General features: G+C 41.9%; 1 long non-coding RNA gene and 1 pseudogene across 2 annotated transcripts in view; one reads left to right on the top strand and one right to left on the bottom strand.

Moving 5' to 3' along the window:
• Window positions 1–19469, top strand: part of LOC105497248 (uncharacterized) — a 64325-nt gene that overhangs the window by 10181 nt on the left and 34675 nt on the right. The gene's annotated exons all lie outside the window — the stretch shown is intronic.
• LOC112429394 (large ribosomal subunit protein eL34-like) lies at window positions 12245–12722 on the bottom strand (annotated as a pseudogene).

Genomic DNA, 19469 nt, shown 5'->3' with positions numbered 1-19469 from the left:
ATAAAACCCCAGGGTGAAAAAATTTATCAGAGGGCCTCAGGAGTAGATTTGGCAGAACAAAGAATCAACAAACTTGAAGATAGATCAATAGAGATAAGGGAGACTGAAAAATGGATAGGAAAAAAAATGAAAATGAACAGATTATTAGAGAAATATTGGACATCATTAAATGCACCAAAATATGCATAATTGGAGTACCAGAATAACAGGAGAGAGAGAGAGAAAGCAATAGAAAAAACACATTTAAAAACTTATGGCTTAAAAGATCCCAAATTTGATGTAAAACATTAATCTTGAAAAACAACCCGGCAAGAGAATAACACGTTTGGAGGACTCACACCCCTATTTCAAAACTTAATACAAAGCTGTAGTAAGCAAGACTGTGTGATACTGGCGTAGGGATAGACATACAGATCAATGGAATTTAAATGAGAGTCCAGAAATAAACTCTCATATGTATAGTCAGTTGATTTTTAGCAAGGGTGCCAAAACAGTTCAGTTGGGGGAAAGGCAGTCTTTTCAACAAATCGTGCTGGTACAACTGTAAAGCCTCATGCAATACAATGAAGTTGGATCCTTCCTTACTTCATAAACAGAAATGGACTCAGTATGAATCATGGAGCTAAATGTGAAAGATAAAACTATAAAATTCTTAGAAGAAAATATAGGAGTAAATCTTTGTGACCTTGCATTATGCTAAGCCTTGACAAAGTAAATGAAAAATTGGACTTCATCAGTATTAAAATTTTGAGCTTCAATGGACATCATTAGATTGGATAAAATATTTTTAAATTGACATCCACAGAATTGATATTTATAAGTCATATATCTGATAAATGACTTGTGTTTATTAGATATTGACAGAGTCTCTCTTGGTCACCTAGGCTGGAGTGCAGTAGCACGATCATAGCTCACTGCAGCCTCTACTCCTGGGTTCAAGTGATCCTCTTGCCCAGCCTCCTGAGTAGCTGGGACTACAGGCACACACCACCATGACTAGCTAATTAAAACAAAAAATTTGTACAGAGAGGGTCTCCCTGTGTTGCCCAGGCTGGTCTTGAACTCCTGTTCTCAAGTGATCTTTCTGCCTCAACCTCCCAAAACACTGGGATTACAGGCATGAGCCACTGAGCCTGGCCAATGATTTCTTTTGAATTATGTCTTTCTCTCAATGCTGCTGATATGACAGGAGCAACATTAATTAGTTTCCTTGTACTCCCTTCTTGACACACTTAAGGACTCATCTATCTCATGAAGTTTTTTTTTCTTTTCAAGCAATTCTATGTTACATTAGACTATCTTCCTGCAGAGAGGTTACAAGATCCTGTATTGTTTGATATTTTGTACGTATTGAATTTGATGATATTAATGTCTGCATATCAATTATAGAACTTTTTATTATTATTATTATACTTTAAGTTCTGGGATACATGTGTAGAACGTTCAGGTTTGTTACATAGATATACATATACCATGGTGGTTTGCTGTACCCATCAACCTGTCATCTACATTAGGTATTTCTCCTAATGCTATCCTTCCCCTAGCTCCCGACCTTCTGATAGGCCCCGGTGTGTGATGTTCCCCTCCCTGTGTCCATGTGTTCTCATTGTTTAACTCCCACTTATGAGTGACAGCATGCAGTGTTTGGTTTTCTGTTTCTGTGTTAGTTTGATGAGAATGATGGTTTCCAGCTTCATCCATGTCCCTGCAAAGGACATGAACTCGTTTTTTATGGCTGCGTAATATTTCATGGTATATATGTGCCCCATTTTCTTAATCAAGTCTATCATTGATGGGCATTTGGGTTGGTTCTAAGTCTTTGCTATTGTGAATAGTGCTGCAATAAATACACATGTACATGTGTCTTTATAGTAGAATGATTTATAATCCTTTGGGTATATACCCAGGAATGGGATTGCTGGGTCAAATGATATTTCTGGTTCTAGATCCTTGAGAAATCGCCACACTGTCTTCCACAATGGTTGAACTAATTTACACTCCCACCAACAGTGTAAAAGCGTTCCTATTCCTCCACATCCTCTCCAGCATCTGTTGTTTCCTGATTTTTTAATGATCGCCATTCTAACAGGTGTGAGATGGTATCTCATTGTGGTTTTGATTTGCATTTCTCTAATGATGAGTGGTGATGAAGCTTTTTTTCACATGTTTGTTGGCTGCATAAATGTCTTCTTTTTTTTTTTTGAGATGGAGTCTCGCTCTGTTGCCCAGGCTGGAGTGCAGTGGCCGGATCTCAGCTCACTGCAAGCTCCGCCTCCCGGGTTTACGCCATTCTCCTGCCTCAGCCTCCCGAGTAGCTGGAACTACAGGCGCCCGCCACCTCGCCCGGCTAGTTTTTTTTTTTTTTTTGTATTTTTTAGTAGAGACGGGGTTTCACCGTGTTAGCCAGGATGGTCTCTATCTCCTGACCTCATGATCCGCCTGTCTCGGCCTCCCAAAGTGCTGAGATTACAGGCTTGAGCCACTACGCCTGGCCATGAGTGTCTTCTTTTGAGACGTGTCTATTCAGATCTTTCACCCACTTTTTGATGGAATTTTTTTTTTTTTCTGGTAAATTTGTTTAAGTTCCTTGTAGATTCTGGATATTAGCCCTTTGTCAGATGGGTAGATGGCAAAAATTTTCTCCCATTCTGTAGGTTGACTGTTTACTCTGATGATAGTTTCTTTGCTGTGCAGAAGCTCTTTAGTTTAATTTGATCCCACTTGTCAATTTTGGGTTTTGCTGCAATTGCTTTGGTGTTTTAGTCATAAAGTCTTTGCCCATGCCTATGTTCTGAATGGTATTGCCCAGGTTTTCTTCTAGGGTTTTTATGGTTTTAAGTCTTATGTTTAAATCTTTAATCTATCTGGAGATAATTTTTGTATAAGGTGTAACGAAGGGGTCCAGCTTCAGTTTTCTGCATGTGGTTGGCCAATTTTCCCAACACCATTTATTAAATGGGGGATCCTTCCCCCTTTCTTGTTTTTGTCAGATTTGTCAAAGATTAGATGGTTGTAGATGTGTGGTGTTACTTCTGAGGCCTCTGTTCTGTTCCATTGGTCTATATATCTGTTTTGGTACCAGTACCATGCTGTTTTGGTTACTATAGCCTTGTATTATAGTTTGAAGTCAGGTAGCGTGATGACTCCAGCTTTGGTTTTTTGGCTTAGGATTGTCTTGGCAATGTGGGCTCTTTTTTGGTTTCATATGAAATTTACAGTATTTTTTTCTAATTCTGTGAAGAAAGCCAATGGCAGCTTGATGAAAATAGCAATGCATCTACAAATTACTTTGGACAGGGCCAGGCACCGTGGCTTATGCCTGTAATCCCAGCACTTTGGGAAGCCAAGGTGGGCAGATCACCTGAGATCGGAAGTTCGAGACCAGACTGACCAACAGGGAGAAACCCTGTCTCTATTAAAAATACAAAATTAGTCAGGTGTGGTGGTGCATGCCTGTAATCCCAACTACTCAGGAGGCTGAGGCAGGAGAATTGCTTGAACCTAGGAGGCAGAGGTTGCAGTGAGCCGAGATTGCGCCATTGCACTCCAGCCTGGGTAACAAGAGCAAAACTCCATCTCAAAAAAAAAAAAATTACTTTGGGCAGTATGGCCATTTTCACAATATTGATTCTTTCTATTCCCATTTATTTGTGTCCTCTCTTATTTCCTTGAGCAGTGGTTTGTAATTCTCCTTGAAGAGGTCCTTCATGTCCCTTATAAGTTGTATTCCTAGGTAATTTATTCTCTTTATAGCAATTGTGAATGGGAGTTCACTCAGGATTTGGCTCTGTGTTTGTCTATTGTTGATGTATAGGAATGTTTGTGATTTTTGCACATTGATTTTGTATCCTGAGACTTTACTGAAATTGCTTATCAGCTTAAGGAGATTTGGGGTTAAGACGATGGGGTTTTCTAACTATACAATCATGTCGTCTACAAACACAGACAATTTGACTTCCTGTCTTCCTATTTGAATACCCTTTATTTATTTCTATTGCCTGATTGCCCTGGACAGAACTTCCAACACTATTTTGAACTGGAGTGGTGAGAGAGGGCATCATTGTCTTATGCCGGTTTTCAAAGGGAATGCTTCCAGCTTTTGCCCATTCAGTGTGATATTGGTTGTGAGTTTGTCACAAATAGCTCTTATTATTTTGAGATACATTCCATCAATACCTAGTTTATAGAGTGTTTTTAGCATGAAAGGATGTTGAATTTTGTTGAAGGCCTTTTCTACATCTATTGAGCTGATCATGAGGTTTTTGTCATTGGTTCTGTTTATGTGATGGATTACACATACTGATTTGCATATGTTGAGCGAGCCTTGCATCCCAGGGATGAAGCTGACTTGATCGTAGTGGATAAACTTTTTGATGTGCTGTTGGATTCAGTTTGCCAGTATTTTATTGAGAATTTTTGCATCAATGTTCATCAGGGATTTTGGCCTGAAAATTTCTTCTTTTGTTGTGTCTCTGGCAGGTTTCGGTATCAGGATGATGCTGGCCTCGTAAAATGAGTTAGGGAGGAGTCCCTCTTTTTCTATTGTTTGGAATAGTTTCAGAAGGAATGGTACCAGCTCCTATTTGTACCTCTGGTATAAATCTGTAAATTTCGGCTGTAAATCTGTCTGATCCTGGGCTTTTTTTGGTTGGTAGGCTATTAAATACTACCTCGATTTCAGAACATTTTATTGGTCTATTCACGAATTTGACTTCTTCCTGGTTTAGTCTTGGGAGGGTGTATGTGGCCAGGAATTTATCCATTCTTCTAGATTTTCTAGTTTATTTGCATAGAGGTGTTTATAGTATTCTCTGATGGTAGTTTGTATTTCTGTGGGATCAGTGGTGATATCCCCTTTATTATTTTTTATTGTGTCTATTTGATTCTTCTTTCTTTTCTTCTTCATTAGTCTGGCTAGTGGTCTATTTTGTTAATCTTTTCAAAAAACCAGCTCCTGGATTCACGGATTTTTTTTGAAGGGCTTTTCATGTCTCTATCTCCTTCAGTTCTGCTCTGATCTTAGTTGTGTCTTGTCTTCTGCTAGCTTTTGAATTTATTTGCTCTTGCTTCTCTAGTTCTTTTAATTGTGATGTTAGGGTGTCGATTTTAGATCTTTCCCGCTTTCTCATGTGGGCATTTAGTGCTATAAATTTCCCTCTTAACACTGTTTTAGCTGTGTTCCAGAGATTCTGGTACATTGTCTCTTTGTTCTCACTGGTTTCAAAGAACTTCTTTATTCCTGCCTTCATTTCATTATTTACCCAGTAGTTATTTAGGAGCGGGTTGTTCAGTTTCCATGTAGTTGTGCAGTTTTGAGTGAATTTCCTAATTCTGAGTTCTAATTTGATTGCACTGTGGTCAGAGAGACTGTTTGTTAAGATTTCCGTTCTTTTCCATTTGCTGAGGAGTGTTTTACTTCCAATTATGTGGTCAGTTTTAGAATAAGTGCAATGTGGTGCTGAGAAGAATGTATATTCTGTTGATTTGGGGTGGCGAGTTCTGTAGATGTCTGTTAGGTCTGCTTGGTCCAGAGCTGAGTTGAAGTCCTGAATATCTGTGTTAATTTTCTGTCTCGTTGATCTGTTTACTATTGACAGTGGGGTGTTAAAGTCTCCCACCATTATTGTGTGGGAGTCTAAGTCTCTTTGTAGGTCTGTAAGAACTTGCTTTACAAATCTGGGTGCTCCTGTATTGGGTGCATGTATATTTAGGATAGTTAGTTCTTCTTGTTGCATCGATCCCTTTACCCTTATGTAATGGCCTTCTTTGTCTCTTTTCATCTTTGTTGGTTTAATTCTGTTTTATCAGAGAAGAGGATTGCAACCCCTGCTTTTTTTTTTTTTTTTCGCTTTCCATTTACTTGGTAAGTCTTCCTCCATACCTTTATTTTGAGCCTATGCGTGTCTTTGCACGTGAGGTGGGTCTCCTGAGTAAAGCACACTGATGGGTGTTTACTCTTAATCCAATTTGCCAGTCTGTGTCCTTTAATTGGGGCATTTAGCCTATTTACATTTAAGGTTAATATTGTTATGTGTGAATTTGATTCTGTCATTATGATGCTAGCTGGTTACTTTGCATTTTAGTTGATGCAGTTTCTTCATAGTGTCGATGGTCTTTACATTTTGGTATGTTTTGACAGTGGCTGCTACGAGTTTTTCCTTTCTGTATTTGGTACTTCCTTCAGGAGCTCTTGTAAGGCAGGCTTGATGATGACAAAATCCCTCAGCATTTGCTTGTCTGTAAAGGATTTTATTTATCCTTCACTTATGAAGCTTAGTTTGACCGGATGTAAAATTCTGGGTTGAAAATTCTTTTCTTTAAGAATGTTGAATATTGGCCCCCACTGTCTTCTGGCTTGTGGGGTTTCTGCGGAGAGATCTGCTGTTAGTCTGATGAGCTTCCCTTTGTGGGTAACCTGAATTTTCTCTCTGGCTGCTCTTAACATTTTTTTCCTTCATTTCAACCTTGGTGAATCTGATGATTATGTGTCTTGGGGTTGACCTTATTGAGGAATATCTTAGTGGTGTTCTCTGTATTTCCTGAATTTGAATGTTGGCCTGTCTTGCTAGGTTGGGGAAGTTCTCCTGGATAATATCCTGAAGTGTGTTTTCCAACTTGGTTCCATTCTCCCCATCACTTTCAGGTACACCAATCAAACGTAGGTTTGGGCTTTTCACATAGTCCCATATTTCTTGGAGAAGTTCATTCCTTTTCATTCTTTTTTCTCTAATGTTGTCTTCATGCTTTATTTCATCAAGTTGATTTCAAGCTCTGTTATCTTTTCTTCCACTTGATTGATTCGGCTATTGATACTTGTATATGCTTCACAAAGTTCTTGCATTGTGTTTTTTCAGCTCCTTCAGGTTATTTATGTTTTTCTCTAAACTGGTTATTCTAGTTAGCAGTTCCTGTAACCTTCTATCAAGATTCTTAGCTTCCTTGCATTGGGGTAGAATATGCTCCTTTAGCTTGGAGAAGTTTGTTGTTACCCACTTTCTGAAGCTTATTTCTGTCAGTTTGTCAAACTCATTCTCCATCCAGTTTTGTTCCTTTGCTGGCGAGGAGTTGTGATCCTTTGGAGAAGAGGTATTCTGATTTTTGGAATTTTCAGCATTTTTGTGCTGGTTTTTCCTCATGTTTGTGGATTTTTTTTTTTTGAGATGGAATTTTGCTCTTGTTGCCCAGGCTGGAGTGCAATGACGTGATCTCGGCTTGCTACAACCTCTGCCTCCCAGATTCAAGTGATTCTCCTGCCTCAGCCTCCCGAGTAGCTGGCATTACACGTGCCCACCACCACACCCATCTAATTTTGTTGTATTTTTAGTAGAGATGGGGTTTCTCCATGTTGGTTGTTGGTGAGGCTGGTCTTGAACTCCTGACCTCAGGTGATCCACCTGCCTTGGCCTCCCAAACTGTTGGGATTACAGACCGCGCCTGGCCTATCTTCATGGATTTATCTACCTTTGATCTTTGATGCTGATGACCTTCGGATGGGGTTTGTGCGTTGGCGTCTTTTTTGTTGATGTTGATGTTATTGCTTTCTGTTTGTTAGTTTTTCTTTTAACAGTCAGGCCTGTCTTCTGCAGGTCTGCTGGAGGTCCACTCCAGACCCTGTTTGCCTGGGTATCACCAGCAGAGGCTACAGAACAGCAAAGATTGCTACCTGCTCCTTCCTCTGGAAGCTTTGTCCTAGAGGGGCACCCACCAGATGCTAGCCAGATTTCTCCTCTATGAGGCATCTGTCAACCTCTGCTGGGAGATGTCTCCCAGTCAGGAGGTGCAGGGGTCAGGGACCCACTTGAGGACGCAGTCTGTCCCTTAGCAGAGCTCAAGCGCCGTGCTAGGAGATCCGCTGCTTTCTTCAGAGCTGGCAGACAGGAACATTTAAGTTTGCTGAAGCTGTGCCCACAGTCACCCCTTCCCCCAGGTGCTCTGTTCCAAGGATATGGGATTTTTATCTATAGGCCCCTGACTGGGGCTGCTGCCTGTCTCAGAGATGTCTGGTCTAGAGGGGAGGAATGTAGAGAGGCAGTCTGGCTGCAGCAGCTTTGATGCACTGTGGTGGGTTCCAGTTCGAACTTCCCAGCAGCTTTGTTTACACAGTGAGGGGAAAACTGCCTCCTGAAGCCTCAGTAATGGCAGATGCCCCTCCCCAACAAAGCTCCAGCTTCCCAGGTGGACTTCAGACTGCGGTGCTGGCAGCTAGAATTTCAAGCCAGTGGATCTTAGCTTGTTGGGCTGCATGGGGTTGGGATCCACTGATCAAGACCACTTGGTTCCCTGGCTTCAGCCCCCTTTCCAGGGGAGTGAATGGTTCTGTCTCTCTTGGGTTTCAAGCGCCACTGGGGTACAAAAAAAACCTCCTGCAGCTAGCTCAGTGTCTGCCCAAATGGCCCCCCAGGTTTGTGCTTAAAACCCAGGGCCCTGGTGGTGTAAGCACCTGAGGGAATCTCCTGGTCTGCGGGTTGTGAAAACCATGGGAAAAGCATAGTATCTGGGCCAGATAGCACCGTCCCTCATGGCACAGTCCCTCAAGGCTTCCCTTGGCTAGGGGAGGGAGTTCCCCAACCCCTTGCACTTCCCGGGTGAGGCAATGCCCCACCCTGCTTCTGCTTGCCCTCCGTGGGCTGCACCCACTGTCTAACCAGTCCCAGTGGGATGAGCCGGGTACCTCAGTTGGAAATGCAGAAATCACTCACCTTCTGCATTGGTCTCACTGGGAGTAGCAGACTGGAGCTGTTCTTATTTGCTCATCTTGCCAGCACCCCCCACCAACATTTTTTTTTTTTTTTGAGACAGAGTCTCACTCTGTCACCCAGGCTGGAGTGCAGTGGTGCCATCTCGGCTGCGACCTCCACCTCCTGAGTTCAAATGATTTTCCTGCCTTAGCCTCTTGAGTTGCTGGGACTAAAGGTGCCCACCACCACACCTGGCTAGTTTTTTTTTTTGGAACAGTCTCACTCTGTCGCCCAGGCTAGAGTGCAGTGGCATGATCTTGGCTCACTGCAACCTCTGCCTCCCGGGTTCAAGCAATTCTCCTGCCTCAGCCTCCTGAATATATAGGACTAAAGGCATGTGCCACCATGCCCAGCTAATGTTTTGTATTTCTAGTAGAGACAGGGTTTCACTGTGTTAGCCAGGATGGTCTCGATCTCCTGACCTTGTCACTGCCCGCCTCGGCCTCCCAAAGTGCTGGTGTTACAGGCGTGAACCACCACACCCAGCTAATTTTTATATTTTTACAAAATGACCCTTTTACACAGGGTTTCACCATGTTGGCCAGGCTGGTCTCAAACTCCTGACCTCAAATGATCCACTCACCTCAGCCTCCCAAAGTGTTGGGATTACAGGCATGAGCCACTGCAACCGGCCTAACTGCAGCATTTTTAAGATATGGGATACACATGCACATCTGGTTTATTTGCTATGTGATCTGTATCTCTCTTTTGACTGCTACTTTAAAACTCTTTTTGAATTAAACCCTTATGGTACAGCTTTATGTTCCTTATTACTGTATTATTAGAAAATTGCTTTGCATACAAATGCTTAATTTTAAATGGGTGATAATAAGTAGGATGTATTCTGCTGCCGTAATATGTAGATTATGAAGAGGTTGGCACATGATTGGGCTGGGGTGGTAAAGAAAGTACTTGAAATAATCAAAAGGAAAGATTTCATTTTTCTCAATTTAACCTGCTCACAGAAGGGCAATAAGAGCCTCATTATCTCATTTGGACAGGACCTGTGGAGTCACAGCCTGCATGGTCCAGTCTCAGGATGGCTCATATTGGAAGAAGCACTGCTCAAACAGGCGTTTCAGTTTTACTCAGAGCTCTAAAAATTTGAAAGGCTGTCGGTCATAATTCACGGTTAATATTTAAATCCTCTGCCTTGGCTGGGTGTGGTGGCTCACGCTTGTAATCCCAGCACTTTGGGAGGCCGAGGTAGGCAGATCACCTGAGGTTGGGGGTTCAAGACCAGCCTCGCCAACATGGTGAAACCCCGTTTGTACTAAAAATACAAAAATTAGCCAGGCATGGTGGCGCACACCTGTAATCCCAGCTACTTGGGAGGCTGAGGCAGGAAAATCGCTTGAACCCAGAAGGTGGAAGTTGCAGTAAGCCGATATCGTGCCATTGCATTCCAGCCCAGATGACAGAGTGAGACTCGTCTCAAAAAACAAAAAAAAGAAAAAAAAAAAAAAGAAAGAAAATCCTCTGCTGGAATCACTTCTGCAGCACCTTGTAAATGCCAGGGCCTTGCCCTCTCCCACCCTCTCACTTCTGCTTCTCCTTCGGCTATGCCCTCTCTAGTGCATCTGATCTGACATGCACACCCCTTCCCTCCCTTCTCTTCCACGTTTCTGCAGTTGGCAGTATAGGTAATGGAGGAAGAGCACAACACCCAAGTGATTTTTGTTCAGATGTATTTCAGTCACATTAAATTTATGAGGTTTCAGATTTTATCTTACTGTTTGTTTGTAGTGTGTGTGTTTAAAAATTAGGGTTTGTAAAAGAATTCTTGTGAAAGTGTGCTATTTTCCTAGCAAGTTATCTTCTTTCTATGGACAGTGGTTGTATTTTCCTCGCCAATGCCCCCTCGCTCTGTTCCTCCTCCGCATGTGAGTTTGATCATTGCGCATTTTGGTTTTCTCTAGCGCGTTTATTGGTAATGCATCCCTTTTTGAGAAAGAGGCCAGCCACTCACCTCCCATGTCCAGCTCCCCAGCCTGGTCTACTGGCAGCAACACACAGACCCTCATGAAGGCCTGGTGACAACTGCTTCCTGACTTTGTTGTGGATGCTTCAGGGCTTGTTCTGAGGTCACTGAATTTGTGGTTTTCTGTTTGTTTCTTTTGAGACGGAATCTCAGAATCTCAGTCACCCAGGCTGGAGTGCAGTAGTGTGATCCTGGCTCACTGCAATCTCCACCTCCCAGGTTCAAGCAATTCTCGAGACTCAGCTTCCCAAGTAGCTAGGATTACAGGCACGCGCAACCACGCCCGGCTAATTTTTGTATTCTTTTTCTTTTTTTGAGACGGAGTCCCGCTTTGTCGCCTAGGCTGGAGTGTAGTGGTGTTGTCTCAGCTCACTGCAACCTCCACTCCCCGGGTTCCAGTGATTCTCCTGCCTCAGGCTTCCGGGTAGCTGGTATTACAGGTGTGCATGACCACGCCCAGATAATTTTTGTATTTTTAGTAGAGATGGGGTTTCACCATATTGGCTAGGCTGGTCTCAAACTCCTAACCTCAGGTGATCCACCCGCCTCGGCCTCCCAAAGTGCTGGGATTTCAGGTGTGAGCCACCGCGCCTGGCTGAGGTCACTGACTTTGAACATGGGGCGTCCTTTCTTTATATTTTGGTTTCTATCTGGCATGGAGTAGGAACACAGTAAAGATGATCTGCCTCTGCATTTGTAGCCCAGAGGCAAAATTGCCATCCTTTTCTTTGTTGTATCAGCAGCTCTCTTACAATGGCCAGGAAAGTAAGGAAGATGAAAGCTGCTTACTGTCACACAAGTTGGGTACAAAATTCCTATTTGGTCACTTTGGGAGGGAGTTCAAACCAAGTTCTCTGAGTCTGCTAACTTTGTTCCAAACCCAGTCTATTCTCCATTCAGGGTCACAGTTGCCTCTGTCTCAAAGAGGAAGTCTGCCACCCTCTTGGCTCAACTAAGTTTCTTTAGGTGCTGGAGAAGTTTGCCTTCTGCAGAAAGCAATGGTTTCTTTCCTTTCATGGCTAACTGAGCTCACTCTTCATTTAAATACTAAGACATTGAGCCCATGAGAAGAGGTGGCCAATGCTAGAAGGTCTCTGCCAGATTCTGCCTCCTGCATTTTAAAAATTTGGTTGTGTTAAAACCCAGAAGGACACGAAGAGCGCTTCCCACTGTCTATCCACAAAAGACACTGCACTGCTTCATTAGCATCATGGCCATCAAACACAAACATAGCCAACCACTCCGATGATATCACAAAGTCCCAGGGCGGACGGGACAGTGGAGAGCAATTCAGCACAGCACGCCATTTTTAAATACTGTGCTCTCAAAAGTAAATATAGCCACTAAAGGGAAAACAGTATTAGGTTTAAATCGTGAGATAAAAATGTCTGTTATGTAAGGTTGTAATGTTCATGCTCAGCCCTTTTCTCTCAGGACTCCTTTCCCAGTTCTTTTTCGCTTCAAAGGGAAGCACTGTTTAAGAAAGAGGAAGGTATGACCTCAGAAGAGAGAAGAAACAGCAACAACAGGGACCTCAGATCCTAGAGGTCTTCACAAGTGGGTGCAGGTGAATTTATTGCCATTTGAAGGACTCATTTCTTGACAAATTTTCTTTTTTTTCATTTTTATTACTCAAAAAAGTTTCATATTTATTTAGCTTTCTGATTCTGTGCTTGTGCCTTCAATACTTTCACAACGATTTTCTGCTCCTTGTTAAGGAAAGCACGCTTGATACTGTCACGAACACATTTAGCACACATGAAACCACCATAGGCCCTGCTGACATGTTTCTTTGTTTTGGACAATCTCATAAGAACTTTAGGTCTTACAGCACGAATCCCTCGAAGTCTGCCTGGGCACATGCCACATGCAGAATTTGGTGCTTTCCCAACCTTCTTGGCATAAAGGTAAACAATTCTATTACCAGGGGTTCAGGACAGCCTAGTTTTGTTAGAAGCTGTATTGTAGGAAAGCCTATGTCGCTATGTCAAACGCTGGACCATTCTGAGTGCCTGCAGACAATGGCCCCCAACAAATTTTCTTCTAAACAATGGCTTCTGCAGAACTTGGACGGCTATAAAAGTCTCAATTGCTTGTGTTTAGCTAATCTTTCAACATTTATTAAGTGTCCACATTGTACAAGGAACAGAGTTTAATTCTAAAATAAGCTTGAAACACATGACTAAAACTTCAGTTCCTAGACAAATATAACAAAATTGCACAACTTGCTACATGTTATCTGATTTACTGATTGGACCATATTTACTTTGAGTAGTGGATGAGGCTTAATAGAAAACAGCTTGATCTTTTCCCTTCCCTATCCCCCAGGTTCCCTGGCAGGGACTGGAAATAGGGGGAAAGGAAGAGGATGCCAATTTAGAGCTGAGTCGTGTACAATGCTTAGGCGTGTGCTTTTGCTTATCATCTTACAAGTTTCTGGTCAGTTCCCAAACCCATTCCCTATTCAGTGATTCCAAAGCTACATCACATTCCCAAGCATCTTGAAAGTCTTCCTCTCCCATTGCCCACCTGTTCTCAACAGATGGCTTGTCGCATACTGAGAATATTGAGGCTATCAGCTGAGAACTTCTTTACTTTCCTCCTTCCCAGCCAACAGATTGACCTGCTTTCAACCTCCCTCCTTCTCAGCAGTTTTAAGGCTCATCTCTCTACCAGTCTTACTGATGAGATCACCTTTCAGCTTCTCTGGAGTGGCATCACATCTTAAGACGGAGATTAGATTCTTTAGTCAGCCCATAGGCAAGAGTCACAAATAGTTAGAATTACTCAGAAGTTTTCTTAAGTCACCCATAGCAGTAGGTCAAACATAGCTTTGGGAATACAATACTGTAAAGTAACATGCAGGTGTGAGTATATCAAGTAGACAGTATTTATAAGTATAAGGTATATATACTATATAATGTGTACTATAATATATAGCATACAATTCCAAGGAGGGATTATATTGATAAAATAAATCAAGCTAGCTTTTTGTAACACTTGAGCAAATTTATAAATATTCCTTTTTTTTTTTTTTTTTTTTTTTTGAGATGGAGTCTCACTCTGTTACCCAGGCTGGAGTGCAGAGGCACCATCTCAGCTCACTACAACCTCTGCCTCCTGGTGGGTTCAAGTGATTCTCGTGCCTCAGGCTCCCGAGTAGCTGGGACTACAGGCGCGCACCACCACGCTCAGCTACTTTTTGGATTTTTTGGCAGAGATGGGGTTTCAACATGTTGTCTAGGCTGAGAATATTCTTATTTCCCATTTGGTGTCATCACCTAAGTTTTTGTGGACAACTTTGTCAGTTTCTCTGTAGTCTTCAGTTAGTTCTTCAGTTTCTTTTACAAGATTGTAGTAAATACCCACTAGTATAAACAATGCATTTCTTTTATTTGTCTGTGGTTGGGAAACTGCTAAATCATCCATACCTTCTTCAGTAGGTTTCACTAAAAGTCCTCTCTGTCTGCCTGTAGACAACCCATTGAGGGCAATTGCCCATTGAATTTCCAGCATTATTTACATAGTTCTTTCTCTCTTTCTCTCTATCTCCCTCCTGCTCCATTAGATGATAAGACTTGGCTATGTCTAAGAGAAATCCAAAATAGCAGTGGCTTATGTAAGAGATAACTTTAATTTTATTTTATAAAACAAATCCAGAATTAGGTGGTGCAGAGCTGTTTTGGTGGCTCCATGGTCACCAGGGACACGGTCTCCTTCTCCTTTTCTGTCCTGCCATCCTGGTTTGTGGCTTCCATCCTTGTGGCTACTGCAGCTCCAGCCACTGTATCCACATTCCAGTCAGCAGGAGGAAGGAAGGTAGTGTTCAGGAAAATTACCCCAAACTTGGAAATAATGCAAAAGGATGACTTCATATCCTGCTAGTGTCATACTAAAGCATTGTCCAGTTCCCCTAATGGTCATCTCACTCTTGGGAAATGAACTACTCTTTTGGTACTATTGATTAGAGTTCAGACTGGAGAGTTAGATGTTAACTTAGAAGAACTGATTAGATGCAGATGAGAACCAGCAGAGATGGTTTTCTAACCTTGCAGAACATTCGTCACTTTTACATCTAACTTAGCATTGTTATTTCAGAGTTTTTGGTGTTTTTTGTTTGTTTGTTTATTTCTACTGAACCTGCTTTGTCATCTTACTGACTTTCCTCATCAATGATTAATTATACTTTAGGATATGCTCAGATAATGTGTGGAAATTATATTTTTAATATTTGTATGTTTTGATAGTAGGAAGGACAAAGGGGCTTTCTTCAAGTCAATAATTTCCCTAAATGTCTACCTAAAATGTCTGCTTGTAACTTATTGGCCAGAACTTAGTCACAAGGCTACACATAGCTACAAAGGAGGCTGGGGAAGTAGTCTTTAGCTAGGTGCATTAAAATAAGGGCTCTCTTCCTAAGGAAGGGAGGCAGAGATCAGACAGCAGGGAATAACTAATAGTCTTTGCACAGGGACATGTATCAGTTGATTTTGCCTCTTTTACCTGTATTTCTGCCTTTCCCTCTATGTTTACTTCTTTCTAGCAGCCTAAAAGCACATCAGAGAATACCAACAGCTTTAACACCTTGGACCTGAATCCTCCTCCAGCTATCAGGACAACATTCTTTTTCCTCAATGAAGGTCCTATAAAGAACAATCTCACTTGGCTCTGCTCTCTCACCTCCTCCTCCTTCTTCACCCACTTTAAGCAGGTTTCTCTTCCTCTCATCCACTAAACCTTCTCTGCTAGGCCGCAGCTGATCTCCTAAACATCACACTCAAATCAACTGCATCTTGCACAAACCAAAGATTTAATAAATGATTACTGAATTATTCAATATATTTGCTCTGTTTTCTTATTCTTTCTTTCTTTCTTTTTTTTTTTTTTTTTTTTGAGACAGAGTTTCGCTCTTTTTGCCTAGGCTGGAGTGCAATGGCACGATCTCGGCTCACCGCAACCTCTGCCTCCCGGGTTCAAGCGATTCTCCTGCCTCAGCCTCCCGAGTAGCTGGGATTACAGGCATGTGCCACCACCCCGGCTAATTTTGTATTTTTAGTAGAGACGGGGTTTCTCCATGTTGGTCAGGCTGGTTTTGAACTCCCGACCTCAGGTGATCCACCTGCCTCGGCCTCCCAAAGTGCTGGGATAACAAGCGTGAGCCACCGCGCCTGGCTCTTATTCTTTCTTAAGACAGTATTACTTTCTTCTCAATTGCAAAATTAATATTTTAGTTTTATTATGGGCCAACTAGGTTCTTTTGACACGTTTATGAAAATCTAATTCTTAGACAACACTTTGGTTCTGTACCAAAATGCATTCCAACTTTCAAACGATTGGCCTAACAGTACACTTTTGGAAATTTTTGACCTTTTTGTAGGCCCAGGTCTGTTTATTCATTTTCCCCTTCCATTGAATAGGAAAAAGAAATTGGCTTTTTGTTGCTAATAAAAGCAAATTCTACTTGGGTTGTTTCCAAAGCACAAGAGCCAGTGGCAAGGAATCCCCAAGGGAAAAACACCAATAAGAATCTTTAATAATGTGTTTTCCTCTAATCCCCTTCCTGATCCTTTCTCACCAAATGGATCTAGCTATTTTCAAGTTCAATTTTTGCTCTAAACCAGAGAACATAGTGTCCTAAATTGATACTTCACCCTCTATAAGCCTCCCCCTCTTGGCCTGCTTTATTTATCAGGCAGGGCTCCTCCAGGGATTTGGGGCTGGGCCTGAGGAAGCCCAGGTGGTTGGCAATTGCCAGCAGGATGTAGTTATACTGCCCCAATGTGGCAGTTTTCATTCTGTTTCAAATGCTGCTTTATTTTTTCTCTCATGCTTCTTTGAGTGAGTACATCATAGGACATTAAGGGATGGTGGTGGCGTTAGGGAGACCCACAATGCTTCTATCAGTTCTTCCTCCCAGGTTTTGGGGGCTGTAAGTGAAGGGAAGAATGAAAGCTTTGAATTTTAATAGACTACTCTCATCTGCCGTATCTAAAGAATGCTTCTAGCAGGGAGAAGGCAAACCTCAAGGGAAGAGGTTGGTCAGTTTTTAATCAGCTGGGTCTCATCTAATCTTGCCAAGCTCTAAGCAGAGATTGCAAATTTTGGATCCATAGGCTAAATCCAGCCTCAGACATGCTATGCTTGGCTGACACGGACGGTACTTTTTGTTTTAATTCTTTAAAGGCAGCATTTAAAAGGAAGATTTTGTATACAAATCCAGACTTCTGCCATCTTAACATTGCATTCCTGAGTTGCAGCAGTTGGCTGAAACCGAGTAGCTGTTGTTTCCTCCAGGTGGGGTTTGCCCTCTGCAATTTTGTCGCAGACTTCACTCCCCCCTGTGACACATCCAGCTGCTTCCCCCATTTAATATCTGCTGTGCCTCTGCCGGCATGTGAGTTTTGGATCCCTGTTGCAAACAGCTGGGGATGGGGAGAGGTATCAGGACAGACTTTACAGAGGAGAGGAATTAAGCTGGTCCTTGAAAACTGAGAGGAAATTTCCCAGTAAAATAAAAAGGTATGGAACCTCTAGGAAAGCAGACAAGTAGAGAAAAGACACAGTTATGAAGATTTTTGGGAAGGATCAAATCGAACCTTAAGAAAGGCCAGAGTAATCTTTCAGCATGACGTTAGATTTCAACAGACTTTAGTTCCAATTCGGGCTCTACCACATACTTTCAGTATGACCTTGAGTAAATTATTCAATTTCTTTGAGCCTCAACATATTCATCTGTATAGTAGACATAATACCTCTATCATATGATTGTGACCACAAAATGAGGTAACATATATTATTTTTAAAAATTTACTGGAGTATAATATACCGAAAAGTGCACATATCAAAAATGTGCAGCTCAGTGAATTTTAACAAAGTGAACACATTCATGTCACCAGCACCCAGGTCAAGAAATAGATAATACCAGCATTTCTTTTTTTTTTTTTTTTTTTTGAGATAGAGTCTCACTCTGTCACCCAGGCTGGAGTGCAGTGGTGCTATTTCAGCTCACTGCAACCTCTGTCTCTTGGGTTCAAGCAATTTTCCTGCCTCAGCCTCCCGAGTAGCTGGGATTACAGGTGCCTGCCACCATGCCAGGCTAATTTTTGTATTTTTAGTACAGATGGGGTTTCACCATCTTGGTCAGGCTGGCTTGAACTCCTGACCTCGTGATCCACCTGCCTTGGCCTCCCAAAGTGTTGGGATTACAGGCGTGAGCCACCACGTCCTGCCTATTATGATTTTAATTTATAAGAAAAACAGTTTAATGGGCTCATGACTCTGCAGGCTGTACAGGAAGCGTGGTGGCATCTGCTTGTGGCGAGGCCTCAGGGAGGTTTTACTTATGGTGGAAGGCAAAGCAGGAGCAACTTTAATTTTTTAAAAATTTCAGCTTTTAGGTCCAGGGGATATATGTGCAAGTTTGTTACATGGGTAAACTGTGTGATACTGAGTTTTGGGGTGTGAATGATCCTGTCACCCTGCTAGTGAGCATAATACCTAATAGGTATTAATAGTTTTTCAACCCTTGTTTCCCTTCCTCTTTCCCCTCTCTGGTAGTCCCCAGTGTCTATTTTTCCCATCCTTATATCCATGTGTACTCAGTGTTTAGCTACCACTTATAAGTGAGAACATGTGATACTGGGTTTTCTGTTCCTGCATTAATTCACTTTGGATGATGGCCTCCAGGTGCATCCATGTTGCTGCAAGGGACATGATTTTGTTCCTTTTTATGGCTGTGTAATATTCCATGATGTATATGTACCACATTTTCTTTATCTAGTCCACTGTTGATGGGCATCAAGGTTGATTCCATGTCATTGCCATTGTGAATAGTGCTGTGATGAACATACAAGTGCATGTGTCTTTTTGGTAGAATGATTTATTTGCCACTGGGTACGTACCCAGTAATGGGATTGCTGGATTGAATGGTAGTTCTGTTTTAAGTTACTTGAGAAATCTCAAAACTGCTTTTCATAGTGGCTGAGTGGATTTACATTCCCACCAAGAATGTATAAGCATTCTCTTTTCTCTACAACCTTGTCCACATCTGTTATTTTTTGACTTTTTAATAACAGCCATTCTGACTAGTATGAGATGGTATCACACTATGTTTTAAGATTAACATTTCTTTAGTGATGTTGAGCATTTTTTCGTATGTTTCTTAGCCACATGTATGTCTTCTGAGAAGTATCTGTTTGTGTCCTTCGCCCACTTTTCAAGCGGGTTATTTGTGTTTTGTTTGTTGAATTATTTAAATTCCTTTTAGGTTCTGCGTATTAGTTTGTGAATATTTCCTCCCATTCTCTAGGTTGCTTGTTTATTCTGTTGATAGTTTCTTTTGCTATGCAGAAGCTCTTTAGCTTAATTAGGTCCCACCTGTTAATTTTTTTGTTGAAATTGCTTTTGAGGACTTAGTCATAAATTCTTTGCCAAGGTTGATGTCTAGAATGATATTTCCTAGGTTTTATTCTAGAACTTTTTATAGTTTTATATCTTTCTTTTTCTTTTTTAAAAAAATTATACTTTAAGTACTAGGGTACATGTGCACAACGAGCAGGTTTGATACATAGGTATACATGTGCCATGTAGGTTTGCTGCACACATCAACTCATCATTTACATTAGGTATTTCTCCTAATGCTATCCCTCCCCCATGCCCCCACACCCCACAGGCCCCAGTGTGTGATGTTCCGTGCCCTGTGTCCAAGTGATCTCATTGTTCAGTTCCCGCCTAGGAGTGAGAACATGTGG

The sequence above is a fragment of the Macaca nemestrina genome, chromosome 8 (genome assembly GCF_043159975.1).
Source record: "Macaca nemestrina isolate mMacNem1 chromosome 8, mMacNem.hap1, whole genome shotgun sequence".
In the NCBI taxonomy this organism is placed as follows: domain Eukaryota; kingdom Metazoa; phylum Chordata; class Mammalia; order Primates; family Cercopithecidae; genus Macaca; species Macaca nemestrina.
This window is presented reverse-complemented; position numbering and strand designations above follow the sequence as displayed.